Raw genomic sequence first — 15,817 nt, 5'->3', positions numbered from 1 at the left:
CCAGTTCTACTGTACGCCTGAAAGCCCCAGGACTATGGCAACAATGGACATACATCCAGGCCCTTCTTCCAACCATTCTTCACCACTGCTGGCAAGTGATGGAAGCAGCCTTGAAGCGTCATGACTTCACCTTCTTCCCTTTTCCCGTCACAGGTATTGATACCCCCAAACCACCTTGCACCAAGAATTTTATCTCAGTGTCTGCCTGCAGAAAGCCCATCTGGTGCAAGCACATAATTAATTTAACATTTCTAGACTTTGACTTGCTCTCTCCCTGACATATTTTAAAAAAATAGGATAAAAACAAAATACAAACCAAACTAAACCAAACAACAACAATAAAACCAATTGGAAAAGGAATTAAACTACTTGGCGGGAAAGAGCCTCTATCCCACAGAAGTCTGTTCAAGGATGAAGCTAGTGACCACATGATCTGTGAAATTGGAGCTTAAAAGATTATGGCTGGGAAAAGGGGACTATGGCTTGGATGATGAGCAAATACATGAGGTTTACTAATAAAAATACATACATACACACACACTGACCACTCCACCAGCAAATTTCAATTTGGGTTGTTAGATGTTAATGCAGTGGAGATTTTGATCTTCCTTGAACACTTCTACAAATTCAGCCTCATTATTCATTATCAGTCTTAATGTTTGTAACAGAGTGATCCAAATCATAGATCTACCTAGGTCAACAGAAGCAAGATGACAGGCAGCTGCAGAGTCGGTGGTATCTTAATCAGAATCCACTTGGCTTCCACAGGGACCCTAGAGTAACAGACTGCATTTTCCTGATTCTTCAATTTGTGCTAGGTCTTTGCTTACTAAGAGACTGCTGTGCACTGTGCACTGGATGGGACACAAATCTGAGCCATAGCAATTGTTCTCCTTGTGCTTGTAGGCTGACTTGGTGACTCAGAAGAACATGTGCAAAATGGATAAGAAAAGCAGAATTGGGATCAAAACCCAGGCTCTGTGATAAAGACCAATGTCTGAATGGAAGAGAGCCTATGGCATTAGCGGAGAGCTGCCAGGAGAGGAAGGGCTCCCTGCAGGAAGTGCATTCCAAGAGAAAAATACAGCATTGGGCAATGGTGTAATAGATCATTATTATGCAACATTTTGTATGTACCTAGAATCATTCTCAGTACATGTATTAATTCCTACAACTATTGCAGCGACCTCACAAGGTAAAAACTATTATCATTAACCCATTTTATGGATCAGGAGACAGGCATAGAAAATGTAAGTAATATGCTTGATGTAATACAGATAACAAGTGGCAGAGATAAGACTCAGTCCCAACAGACTGACTCCAAATTCCAAGCTCTTAATCATACTCTCAATCATAATCTTTTCAAGATGCCACTTCTGCCAATCCCTACAGTTCTAAAGAAATGGTGAAGACAATACAATCCAATTTTCTGCCTGACTGCAGACCCTGATGGAGATTTCCAGAGTCAGGAATATTGTAGACAGATTGGGTTGTAGAAGCATCTAAGCTGGCATTCTACATTCTAAGTTTAAGTCTAAGTTCTAAGATAGTTTGGCTGTACAGGAGACCTCACTCAAAATCACAGGTTAGAGGAGTCCCAGTTTTCCCAGGAATACTCAGTATCCTGGGTGCAACCTGTGGAAAGCATTTTGATTTCAGGAAACAGCAGCCAGCGCAGTCAGACAATCACTTGTCCTGCATTCAAATATCTGAGAGGTATATTCTCACACTGCTACCTACTAAAAGATGATTGACATGCATGGTGGGTGGCACAGGGTCACCTACTGCAGGCCTATTTTCATCAGCACTCATATCTCCAATTTTGAGAAAGAACAATCTTCACTGAAAACTCACCAAATGCAAATTGCCCTCACTCTTATCATGTCATTGAAACTGTTCATCAGATCTGTGGACATGCACACTGGGAGACAGAGATAAAGCACTGCAAGAGAAAATTGATTCAAAAGGTTATCAGCAGCCTGTTGAAGCTAAATAAGGGTGATGTGTGAGGGATGAATGCAAAGAACTTCATCCCTAAATGTAGAACATGGTGGTGCATGAGAAAAATATGTGGAGATTGGAGGGGCTCAAAAATTTCTATGAGCCCAGAGTGAGCGCTCACTGCTGCAGAGTCCAATGCAGGCTCAAGCAACCTGAAAGTGCATTTCATGTGATGGGCAAGAGGTCAATATCTCCTCATGCTCAGTCTTGGTCATTATGTACTCAGTGTACAATATCACCCAGGTCTGGAACTCACACTGGGAAGGAGACATTGATCATGCTGGAACACCCTCAGGAGGGACAGGTATCTTGAGGTCAAGCTCTAGAATAGTTGGGAGAACAATTTCCATCATAGGTGGAAGTGAAGCCTGAGGGCTGATCTGAGATATGGCTTTCATTACTAAGAAGAAAACAGGTGTATTTTGCTTTGGCAGAGAAGGCAGAAATGGGACTAATTGTCACATATTCCAGGGAGGGAGATTTGAGCATATTACCATAACAACGTTTTCCAAAAATTGATAGAAGGAGTACATTGCAAAATGGTAAGCTCTGTATTAGTGAATGACAAACCATTGGATGGACACTTGATCATGATGTTTTTAGCTCTATCAGCTAGTTGTCCAATGGATACCAAGTACTGTTTAGGTAGTGGGATATGGCAGGAAATAACACCGATAAACCTACTTGCCTTCTTGACACACTCTATTGCAGGAAGGTGTATAATAAAGAAATACAAGGTCTGGCAGAAGTAATGCCTGCTTGAGTGTGGTCGGTAGGGTAATAATATGGGTGTAATAATTTATGGTTTTAATTTGAACATTTCACCTACAATGTCATATAGTATGCATGAGTGTGAAATTGTTTTGTTATAGAATTACATGCTTATAATTTTGAAATAAAAAGTTTTGTAGTAAAGAGGGGTGTTATTTGTGTTAGACCCTGTATGTATTAAATTATATGGCATGTTCTATGATAATATGTACTATGGAAGAAAATAAAGCAGAAAATGAGGATTGAGAGTTGTGCATGGGGATATGTGGAGATGCATGTCTGTAGGATGACCAAGGAAGATCTAGTAAGAGATGATGTTTGAATAATGCATGAAGGGCATGAAAGGGAGTGTGTGGATGTCTGGGACAGGAATGTTCCTGAAAGAGGGAAGAGCAGGTAAATGCAAGAGTGTTTGGCATGCTTGTGAAGCAGCAAGGAGACTGTGAGGCTGAAGGGAGTAAAGTGAAGAGCAAATTGCAGGAGATGAGGCCGGAGGGCCCTTGAGGCCATTTTTTGACTTTTACTGAGTGTGATGTGGTCCTAATGGAGGGCTTAAGCAGAGTGGTGATATGCTCCACTCTTGACCTTCATACATCATGCTGGCTGTTCTGTGGAGCATAGAGCTGGAGGGGATGAAGAAAGAAACAGCCAAACTACTCAGGAGTCCACTGCCTCATCCCAAGGAGGGATGACTATGCTCTGCAGGTGGCAGCTGTGGGGTTGGTGAGAGGTGGTTGAATTCTGGACATATTCTGAAGGTAGATCCGACAGGATTTCCTGATAATTCAGACATAGAATACGGGGTATGGAGTCAACCAAGGATAAATCCAAGATTTGTTTCAGTCACTGGACAGATGGAGATATCATTTACTTATGCGTGTTAGACTGTGGGGGGCAGCACATTTGTGGAAAGAGTCAGGAGTCCAGGTTTGGACATATTTGAGATGTCCTGTAGGTGACTGGCAAAGGAGTCTGGAATTGTCAGCATGTTGATGATACTTAAAGCCAGTGTGGCTCAGTTGCTTGGGTGTCATCCTAGGAAATGAAAGGTCACAGGTTTGATTCCTGGTCAGGGCACATGGCTGGGTTGCAGGTTTGGTACCCAGTCAGGGCTCATGCAAGAGGCAACCAATTGATGTTTCTCTCTTACATCAATATTTCTCCCCTTTCATTTTCACCTATCTTCCTCCTTCTCAAGTAGATAAATAAATATTTCTAAAAATAAAATCATAAGCCTGAAAGTGAGTGTGGAGAGCAGAGAAATTGTCAGAAGACAGAGTGTTCCAGTGTTTAGACTAGTGGGAAGATGAGGACAAACCAACCAGAGAGGCCGAGAAGGAGCTGTGAGGATATGGTGGATGAGCCAGAACCATGTGAAGTCCAGAAACCAAGAAAGAAAGTGTTTCTAGGAGTGAACAACTATTCCAAGTGCTGCTATCATATCAAGTAGGAAGAGGGCTGAGATTCAGCCTTAGACTGAGCTATGTAGAGGTCACTGTGACTTTAATGAGAGCAATACAGGGAGGCAAAGGGGCACTAGCCTGATTCAAGTGGGATCAAGGGCCCATTCAAAGGATATTGTATTGGGAGAAAATTTTGCACTGAAAAATCCATAATATTCCCCTTTCAACCCTAAGATTCTACAGCCTTATTTTAATTTCAGAAGAAGGTCTGGTTTGTAGAAGAGTGGTTGAAGAGGAATAAACTATCCCAATTCCTAGAGGTCAGAAAAGCCTTTGGAAAAGATATGTCCTTGATCAAAGGCTCAGGAGCAGCAAGGTATATCCCCATGTCAATCCATTCCTGGGATTGAGTCCCAGGTGTCTAGAGCAGTCACTTGCTTGATAGTGCACCTTTGGGTGCCTTCTCTCCCACTTGGGTGGGACACTTGGGTGTCCTTATTTCCCACTCTTCTGCTAGAGTTTATTGGGATCCAGTACCAAATAAATTATTTGCTCTCAAATCTTTGCCTGAGGTCTACTTGGCAAAGTAGGTCTTTTGTGGGTCTACTCCCACAAAACTGGATATGGGAGGAAAGGCTCCAAGGTTTGGTGTCCATAGATTCTGTCATTTCTTTTTCTTGGCCATTCCTACTAGGAGGCAGGGCAGGTAGCTAGCTGCTAAGGGTGTTTACAATTGTGAAAGGTGGGGTTTGCATGGATGGGGGTCCCATCTAGCTCTACCCTTCTGCCTTTAGCTAAAGTCTTATTATCTGTGAAATCAGTGGGATGGGCTGGATTATCTCTAAGGTCTATTTCAACACCAATATTCTACGCTTTGAAGAACAGAAAACAGCCAGAAAATCCCAATGTAGCCCTGTGTAAATGAAGTAATATTTGGTAAAAAACAGAACAAAAATCAAAAAGAGATAAAAGAATGAGAGAAAGAGGAGGAGGGGGACAATGGGAAAGGGGAGGAATAGGAAAAAGGAGGAGGGAGAAAGAAAAAAAAGGAAAAGAAAAATAGAGACAAGCACTAATTTGGAGGAAAGAGATTTACTTAATTGGAACTGGAACAATGGATTGTAGCTAGCTCATTAGAAAACAAAAGAGCAGTTTTCTACCTGAGTTCCCTGGTATGCAGTCCTACCCTGGCACATTGACTCAGTGTGTATAAATTGAGGATTTGCACTTACGACCCAGATGAACAAATGCTTGTTCAGTTTGATGGCAAACACTACAAAATTCCAGTTACTGTTATTGCTTCCACCAACTCCCAGGAATACAGAAACCCAAACCAAATGCTTTTTGACCTCAAAGACCTTTTTCAGAGGAAGAAAGTTCTCCCTTTATTTAAACATAATAAACATGGAGATAGCTGGGAGAGGAAAAAGATGCCTTCATGTAAACTCCTTGAAATGTGGATAAACTGCATAAATAAAAAGGGTTACATTGAGATTTTATCTTGAAATATATGGACATAATGTTTCCTTAAAAATTTATGTTCTAACCACACCTTGTTTGCTATGATGAATCAGGGGAGAATAAAGCATTGGTTGTTTCTTGGAGTAGTTTCCCAATAAAACAGTAGAGTCCATGAGATAACATTCCCTACTTTATGCTCTATTTGCCCATAGTCATAAAAAGGATTTTGGGAGAAATAGGCAAGGGTTTCATCAAGTTTTCCAAGTCTCTGTCCTAATCTTTTGATATTTGAATGATTCCCTTTGGAAGGATATAGGACCTTTGTCATTGCCTTTTTCTTATTTTCTCTCTCAGCTGTAAGATCCTCACTTATTAATGCCTTTGGCAAATGCTTCAGGCCTTTGAACTTGGACTGCATGGGTTGTGAGCAATTCTCCAACACATCAACTTCATGAACTTTGCATTTCTTATGGGATGTTACAACATCCAACAAATAGCCATAAACAGGACCAGGAGGCTGATATAATGGTTGGGAATAGATGCTATCTTTAAGCAGGGGAAAGATGTATGAAGGAGGCCTAATTTTTTCAAGTACTCAGTTTATTAGTGAATGTTGTGTTTTGACAACTCCACTGTCCTATGCAACCTGCTAAAAAACGACTCAGATAATGAATATTGTATGCAAATCAATGAGGACCAGCTCCATTATACCTTATACTCTCTTTTTGTCCACTTAAAAAAACATATTGTTATTTTCTTTTCTAAAGTCTTATTGTGATATGGTGATTTTACAGAGACAATAAAAACACACCTGGAAAATGAAGCAAGTGTTGCTAATCTGCAAAGTTATTGACTTAGCTATGCTTCTTCACAAAATTTTATGTGCTGACATGAGAAGACACCAGCAAATGGCACATGTACCAAAGGACCAACTTTAACTCATGTTGTAGAATAATGCACTGGGGTCTTGAAAACTGTACAATTCATTTGGCAAAAGTCATTTACCAACCTGTAACTTCACATTGCTTTTGCCTTCACATGTATTTAACTCTTCTACCACTTATTAATATTCTCATGTTTATGTATTTTCTCTCTACCCTCACCCACATATCATCATCACCAAAACAAGCAAATACAAGAAGAATGAGTTTGGACAAATTTAGGAGACCACTGGAGATAATCACCTGCACACATGAAAAACAAAATAAAACTGAAAGACTGCTACTGAAGAAAAGATTAGGTCCACTGGTGACATTAAATACATCTTTAAAGAACAAAAATGACTTGCGCTTTTAAAATTGGGAGATGGTGTGGAGTGAACAGAGATGGAGAAGAACCTAGGAGTTATGATACACATGTAAAACACTGGTGCAGGAGTAAGAAAATGAAGTGCTGACACAGCTCACTTCTGCTGTAAATGTATACTACGTAGGTCAGTGATTTTCAACCTTTTTCATCTCATGACACAGATAAATTAATTACTAAAATTCTGTGGTACAACAAAAGATATATTTTTGTTGATCTCACAAAAAAAGGTATAATTTTGATACATTCATACCAGATGGCTATTGTGTTGGTTCTTTTCATTTTTTAACTTGACAACCTAAGGGAAAAGAGGTCCGTGAAAGGCTTGGATGGGTTAATGGATTTGGAAAAGAATGGGCAGATACAAAAAATGCTTTAATGGAAGAATTGATTAGATTTGACAAAGGCTGGATGTGGAGGATCTGCCATGAGACTGAGGCTTAAAGTGCTAGTGACAGGAACCAAGAGGTACACTCAACGTGCCTGAAGAACTCAGGTGGGATGGTCTCATAGTTATTTTTATATGTGAATTTGATGGGCTCATTACATGCTCATGTGTTTGGTTAAACATTATTCTGGGCATTTCTCTGAGGTTGTTTCTGGATGAGATTGCCCTCCCCAATTTAGTGTACCTCATTCAATGGAATGAAGGCCTGAATAGAATAAAAGACTGAGGAAGAAAGAATTCTTTTTCTCTGCTTGTCTTTGGGCTAGGACATTGATCTCCTGCATTCCGACTCTGACTCAGATTGGAACATACACCAACAGTTCTTATGGTTCTCAGGCCTTTGAACTTGGACTGGAACTGTACCATCAGCTTTTCTGGGGCCTCCAGCTTGCTGATTCACCATACAGATCTCAGGACTTTTCAGACTTCATAATTATCATGTGAGCCAATTTTTTATAGTAAATAAATTGATATATATTTATCTACACACATATATGCTATTGGTTCTTCTCTTTGGAGAAAACAGACAAATAAAGACAGTGTTATCAATATACAGATTAGTTCAAAGTTTAGATCTTGAATTAGAGGCCATCCCATAAGACCCAGACTGAAGAGGTCTGACAGCCCATTTGCAAACTAAGTCCTGAGGATGGGAGAAAAGTCAAGGTCAGGGATAAGAGTAGGGTGCTCAGAGGAGGAGGCTTAAGTCATAAGATCAGGTGAATTTGACCCATATAAGGTGGGGTGATGGAATGAAGGGCAGCTCAGGGAGGGAGAAATGTTTCCATTTGGGGGTACAAGAAGAGGGGTTTCAGGAGGAAGAAAGTATTTTAAGGAATAGAGAAGGTGAAAAGTCTGCCCACTGGGAAAAGCTTACTGGATTTGTGCCCAGGAAGAGATTTTGGGGGAGTTTGATGAATTGTTTCTAATTGGGGAGTGGGGACAGGAGAAGGAGGTGTCACCTGTTATGGGTTCTCAAAGAATATCCTTGAGTTGACTCATCTTTCTGGTGGCTTCCTTGAAGATAATCATCTGTACACACTCAACTTGTCCATTTCCTCTTCATGCCTACCTGTCTCTTTGCTATGTTGTGAAGGGGCCTGAGGGGCTGCAGAGGGGCCGGGCTGATAAGTGAACCAGGTCTGAAGCACGGCTTGGTCATATGTTGTCAAAATACACACTGTAAATGCCGAAGGACACAGGGTTTGAACTGCAGCAGTAGGGTTCAATTCATGTCTGAGAGTTACTAGCTGGGTATATGTGGCTAAACCACTCCCTGTTCTGTACATGGATCCACCCAGATGTGCTGGTCATTTTCCTGTGGCTTGTGATCTCCTTGGCTTTCTTCCTGCTCCATCTTTACTCCTACATTCCCTGTGTCCTTTTGACCTCCCTCCTATACAACAGGGATGTGCAAATGTATTCTATTTATATTTATTGAGAGAGAGGAGGTTAGTTAGAATACTTCCTTGGGCTCTAAACCCTCACTCATCAAAGTCAAATGAATATTGTTTGTGAAGTAACAGTTCAGATCCAAATTTAGTGAGTGGTCTTAGAGCTTTATTGGAGCTTATAAATCCTCTACAATAAATATGTTTCTGCATTTCAGCACCGAACAGTTTTTAAATACTTTGAGCTATGTAATAAAAGCAAAATCAATACCAACTGCTATTACTTCTATGGACCCTGCCTGAACCAATGTCAGCCAGAATCATTCTGCGGTAAGAAGCTCACTTAAGTGATATGTCCCCTCCCCTGTGTTGGAAGCCCTAAGCATTCAGCAAGCAGCAACTATAATAGGACAAGTCCATACATACTGACCAGCAGCAGGTGTGCTCATCTGCACCCCAGAATAACTTTCAGAGAGAAGAGTCTGTTGAGCATGGAGCTCCCACTCTGCTGTTACAGGCCGACTTTATTTCAGGGAAAAAAAGAATGGGAGGCTGGCTAATTTGGTCAACTTCTCTTTGCTAAAATGTTCACACTGGCCAAAGAGCATGTCTGTCTAGGGGCATCATGAGGATTATTCCAGGCTTTAGGAGTGACTACTCCCAGTCTAGGAATTTGAGCTGAGTGTCAGAACTGGCTTCATAAAGTGGGCATTGCTGTTTGGAGCAAGGAGAACAGGCGAGGGGTTGCCTTTTCCCTTGGAGTCCAGTCAAAACTCTTGCTATTGCTTCCAGCCACCAGGGCATGAAGTTAAAAAACAAAGTAGCTTGATAGCTAGAATTTTCTCTTTATTTTCAAATATATTAAGGTGTATTAGTGTACTTCTGGTGTGACAAGTTCAATGGATTTGTTGGGAAAACTGAAGTTTTAGCAATTTGGTGGTTGTGACTTGCCAGGGAAGATGTTGAAAAATCAGGTCACTAAACAGAGATTCTGCAGGTAGATGTTAAAAAGCTTAGGCTGTAAAGAATATTAAAAAAATAAGACAGCACATGTTATGGCAATGGATAAGCAAATTTTGTGATAATTCAAATGGCAAGCTTATGAGATTGGACCTTCATCTCTTAATGACTGTTACTATAAATTTCTCAGAATCATAAGAATCAATTGATCTCAGCTTCAGAAACTCATATGTTGCTATTAAATCCTAAAATCAAGGCTACAATTTATTAGAAAGAAAGGAAAAAAGGAAGGAAGACTAAAAGAAAGAAAATGAAAAATGAAAGAAGATAAAAGAGAAAAAAAGACAAGAAAAGGAAAAAAAAACATAGTTTTATAGAGGAAGCCTAAGTAGAAGTCCTAACTGGAAGCAGACAGTTCAGTGGATTTAAGTGATTACTTCTATCTGAAATTACCTTGATGATTTGTGTGTATTTATTTACCATCTGCCTTCCCTTGACTAGGATCTAAGCAACACAAGAGCTCAGGGCCTTTTCTGTACACTATCATCTCCCCAAGCACTAGAACTATAGCTCAGTAAACATTCATTGATCGAGCAAGTGATTGGACAACATGGATACTGTCTGAGTCTTCTAAAGACTTCTGCTGCCCTTCAAAGCATTATGGCCATTGTAGTTCCAGGCCTCCTTGGAAATCCTTACACAGATCTGAAATTATGGGTCTCAGTGCAGACCCAGAAACAACAAATATGAAGGCTGTTTGTCCTTGTGCAGCAGGGTCATTATGGATGGGGAATTAAGGACAGCTGTACTGGCACCCTAGGAAGTTACAGTATTTGTGTGTGTGTGTCTGTGTGTGTGTGTGTGTGTGTGTGTGTGTGTGTGTGTACATGGCTCCAAGCCCAATGACAGCACACTTAGTCTCATGAACAATTTAACAAATAAAAAATGAACTAAAGGGAAAATAATGTACCAAAACTCTGAAAGCTCTAGGAAACCTCTTCTTCTGATGGAGAAAGGACTTCTGTTTTCAAGTGATGGCTAAGTAGTTTGACAGAGGCCAGCCTGCTGGGTAAACAGGTCTTCAAACCCCCAAAGGACTTGGTCACATAGTGTATTGGTATAAGTTATTCTGAACTATTGAAGGAGCCCATAGATTTCATCCCTGAGGGGGCCTGCTTGATACGTGACATCAAAAGCATACAAACAACCTCAACAGTATCTGCTGTGGAGCCCCCTTCCACACTGCTCTCTGTTCTTTGGGCAAAGAGAGAAATTAGGGACTGCCAAATTGGAGATGTAAAAAGTCAATGTGCATCATCATCCCCCACTAAGTGGCCTAGCTCAACAGTTGGGGATATTCAGTGGGAAGATGCTGTAGGCGGTTTGGTCAGGAATGCTCAGACCTCACAGAATTTAAGCCCAGGACTGGGACTTAGTAAAGTCAGCCCCAACCAAATCAGGGCCAGAGAAACCTGACTATTCACAAGGATCCTTTTGCCTCTAAATCACAAGTGGTGTTTGTCCAGGTGGAGCTGACAGGGTCTAGAGGCTGGAACTGGGAGCAGGAAATGGTTGAGAGATGAACCCATCACTTAGGAAAAAGCAACAGATTTTCCATCCCGACTAGGTTCACAGCACTGAGGCTTTCTCTCAGGAAGGCTTCCCTGCACTTTCAATTCAGCCCCTGAGCCTTTGCAGGTAGTATGAGCAAAACCAAGCCATTCAAGGGCTCCAAAACAAATACATTTCCAAAAAACAAAGCAAACATTTCACTGGAGACATTCCTGCACTTTGTGTCCCTGGATCATATAAGAACCCATCTGGATGTCCTCTAAATCCTTCCTCCTTGTCCCTGAAATAGTGGACTTGCCTAAAAGACAGATTAGAGTCCAAGTTCAGAATGGGCTGGGCAAATCAATCTGGGACTCAGGGGTAGCCCCATCAACATGGAAAGGTGAGCCCTTTGTTGCTTCATGCTGTAGAAGATCACAGCACCATAGTGTAGTGGTATTAGAAGGGACATTAAAAATCTATTCAGTTCCATACTACTTCAATATCTGCCACAGTCAGCACATCAGCACATGTATAAACGTAACTCAGAATAGAGTCTCAGTTTCTAAAGGGAGACATCATCTTGTCTTTTACTCAGAGGCAACCTCCTCAGTCACCAGCCTCAGCACTTTCTATGAAAGGCTCTAAAAAAAATCAAGGATACCCCATACATGTAGACCTCTTGGCAGGAGAGAAAAGCTGTCTGACAATCTAGGATGTGCTCATTTAGTCGTGAGATGTGTTCTACAACCTTCCACCTTGGGAGGGTCCTCTGCATTGTTTTTCTCTGCTGATTTTTGTCCTACAGAGATTAAGGACACAAATTCAGAACAAGACTGCCTTGTTCCAAACCTCAAGTCTCTCCATCTCCCTCTATGGGCCCTATATTTTCACCTGTAATATGACTAAAACAGTAGCTACATCATCAGGTTGATATAAGGATTAATTGAATTAATCTATAGAATTCTGTGATAACTCAGCTGAGACCCCAATAAAAATTAGCTATTAATACTATAACTCTTTAATTTAAAATAAAAATAGTAACTGGAAGCAGGAGAATGTTATATTTGTAAAGAAAAACAAAAAGAGGAAAAAAGCAAAGGTACTATGGGAAGCCTAGGACCCATGTTTTTAGAAGTTGCATGTTGCAGTGATCAAAGACAGAGCAAGAGAGTGGAAAAATATAAAGTTTACTGAATAATGACCAAGATCTTAAAGTAAGGTAGGCTCAGGGGCTAATCTTTTCTAACAATGGCACCTAGCCCTTGAGTCCCCCAGCTGCTGGCAACTGCATCAAGTACCTTAATTCTAATTTTTCATGCCCCAATTGCAGCCATGTTTTGACCTTGGGGGAAAAAAATCACAAAGCAAACAGGCTATTTCCTTTCCCATCTCCAGGGCAGTGGCAGCACATGTATTTACACAGGGAAAAATGAGTTCTCTTCATGCCATGTGAAAATAAGTAGTGCCTGGTTGAGTTAGGGGAGGGATAGTCACAGGCCAAACTCTACTCCATCTTACTTTCCCTGTAAAAGCCAGACATTTGGTACATGGGCTCCCCTGTTGATCCAAATGGTCTGCACACTATCTGGAAAGATTAATGACATTCGTTTCTTCTCACTTGAGATTCAGGCTGTGGTTCAGTCTTAAGTTTTACATTTAAATTCAGAGTGATGCTTCCCCTGCTGGAAAGAGCAGCTGGATCAGGAGGACATAAATGTCTTATTTCACATAAATAAAGGGAGATTGGCTAGAATAAAAAATAGTGGGTCAGGAAAATGTTTTGCGCTCTTGTATCTCAGCCACAAACATGCCATCCAGACTGAGGAAGACCTGGAAATTTCAGGGCCACCTGAGCCATGGACACGGCCATACCCACATGATTGAGCATAGGAAGCACCCAGAAGATGGAAATAATGCTGGTGGCTTGCATCATCACAGGATAAACTCCAACAGATACCACCCAGACTACTTTGGGAAAGTTGGTAAGAGGCATTATCACTTAAAGAGGAACCAGAGCTTCTGCCCCATTGTCAACCTTGATAAACTATAGACCTTTGTCAGTGAGCAGACATAGGTAAATGTGGCCAAAAACAAGACTGGAGCTGCTCCTATTGTTGATATAGTGCAACTTGGATACTAAAAAGTTTTGGGGAAGGGAAAGCATCCTGTCATTGTGAAGGGAAAATTCTTCAGTAGAAGAGCTGAGGAGAGGTTAAGGGTGTTGGGGAGCCTGTGTCCTGGTAGCTTGTAGCTACACAGAGAGAAGTTCATTAAATACTCACAAGTGCTTTTGTAAAAAAAAAAAAAGTGCTTTGTTATTTAAAAAATAAAAAAATTTGCCGTGGTTGCCTCCCCTGTCTGTCCATTTTAAAATTGCAACTGGGTCCCCATTGCCTGATGAAATAGCAAGTAGAGATGTGGCTTTTCAAGAACTCAGAACCTGAAAAAAAGACACTCCCATGTTACTGTAGCCTAGCATGATCTGATAAAATACCTTAGCTTTGTGTGGTTCTAGGGTAGGCAGGGGCCAGGGGTGAGAAACAGGAGATGACAGGGAATAGGATGGGTCAAATCATCATAAATCCTGTGGAATTAACTGTTTTTACCTGGCTTCATCTCATGCAAAATCATGACTACCATTGGTCTATGAAGCTCCTAGACCAAGTGCAAATTCACAAAGACTACAGTTGATATGAAGTGAGTAGTGCTGCCCAGGACTCAGGTATCACTGTACCTGAAGTCCTAGAAGTAGCTAATTAAGGCTTTCACAACAAATGATACCAACATGATCAGTGGCTCCATAAGACAGTTGAGTTGCTCAGTGAGGTTGGGGAGGGCTGTTAATGACAAAAGCAGTCAAGCATTGTGGCCAGTGAGTAACACACGGCTGATCAAACTTCCAGTTAAAAAATAAAATCTCACAATGTATTTAAGGGGCCCTACCAAGTTTCTGGATCTGAAACACCATGCTAGACTTTGGAATACATTACATCATAGGCTCCCTATTCTCTGAAAACAAACTGTCCTAGTTTCTCATGGCCAATTTGTACTCATTTGTAGAGTCAGAACCTATTACATTGTTCAGGACAAAAATCCTAGTCTTCCATGATTTATCTCATTCTACAACTCCCATTTCCAATATCAACAAATTCTCTTGGTCTCACCTCCAAAAATATTACAAATCCAACAACCACTTATTATTTTCACTGCCCAGAACTTAACAAACATCTGATCATAAACTTCCCAACTGGTCTTCCTACCACCATCTTGTCACCATAGGGCACCCTTCTCCATACAGTAGTTTGACTGTATTTGCCAAAATATTAATCAGATTTTACTTTATTGCTCAGAACTCTCTGATGGCTTCCCATCACACCCAAATCCCCACCATGATCTGCGCCTGCTAGAGCTCTCTCTCAACCACTCTCTGTTTTCACTAGGATCCATCCAAACTGATCTATTTTTCTGGCCCTCAAACATGCCATGGTTGTTCCTGTCTGGACATCACTACTTTTCCAACCTGGAATTTTCTTGCCCAGATCTTCACATAAAGTAAGTGTCATGACTTGGGGTTCCGTGGAGACACCTTCCCTGACCACCCTGACTGAAGATGCTCCCCACTGCCATTCTCCATCCAGTTGCCCAATGCATTTCCCTCAAGGACTTTTTTTGTGTTATTATTTGATCATTTATTGGTTTCCATACTCTTTACCTGTGTTACCCCATTGGTCTATGAACTCTAGAAGTGCAGGAACATTTCTTCCCTTGTTCACTCCTGTGTGCCCTACACCTGCACATAACAGGCAGTGAATAAAATTCCACATAATGCTGATAATTCTGCTTCATGTGTCTCAGGTTATGTCCAAAGACTTTGCCTGTTTCAATCTACCTTGTCTTTTGGGTACCTGGTGGCAAGTTGTGACATTTATCTGTGCATCCATCTAATTTCTCAGGCACCTGTCAAGTTGCTCTGAGAATGCCAGGCAACAGGGCACTGTGAATGCTATCTCTAGTCCATATAACCACCTCCCTCTGCTTATATCAGGGACATCATATCTGGTAGGCAGTCACCAAAGATCAACTGAGTGCTAGTAAGCAGTTATTCTCTTGCTGCTGTGGATAAGTGGGAAGCAGGCAGAGATGCAATGAGCTTTCAGGGGGTCCACAGCCTAACACCACGATTGTCTCCCAGCAGAAAAGAGACTCCCTACATTTCTGTAGCCTCCTCATGCATTTCATTGTTGCTGGGAATGAGAGGGGTCACTGCACACATCACTTCCTATTGCCCTTGGCATTGTTGTTTTCTAACTCTAGCTTGAGAGGTTAGCTGACTAGCCTTTTACAGTGTCCCAGGGCCAATGATTGTCTATCCACTTGCATGGCATGTTCCCTATGCTCAGAGAGTGACTCAAATGTTCAAGATATTGTTTGGAACCAGAGTCTTCATTTTAGTTGATGCCATTGTCTTCATGGAGTGAAATTTAGTAGTGTTTTCTCCCTCCATTAAACTATCAATGCTTGCT

At 41.2% G+C, this 15,817-nt stretch overlaps 1 protein-coding gene and 1 pseudogene across 1 annotated transcript in view; one reads left to right on the top strand and one right to left on the bottom strand.

The window, feature by feature from the left end:
* The window catches only part of SLC24A3 (solute carrier family 24 member 3), a 545,985-nt gene that overhangs the window by 113,491 nt on the left and 416,677 nt on the right, over positions 1 to 15,817 (bottom strand). The window lies entirely within an intron of this gene.
* On the top strand, positions 13,102 to 13,545 carry LOC129070579 (60S ribosomal protein L27a-like; annotated as a pseudogene).

This window comes from Pteronotus mesoamericanus, unplaced genomic scaffold, assembly GCF_021234165.1.
Source record: "Pteronotus mesoamericanus isolate MK-2021 breed Mesoamerican mustached bat unplaced genomic scaffold, CSHL_Meso_final contig_25, whole genome shotgun sequence".
Lineage (NCBI taxonomy): Eukaryota > Metazoa > Chordata > Mammalia > Chiroptera > Mormoopidae > Pteronotus > Pteronotus mesoamericanus.
This window is presented reverse-complemented; position numbering and strand designations above follow the sequence as displayed.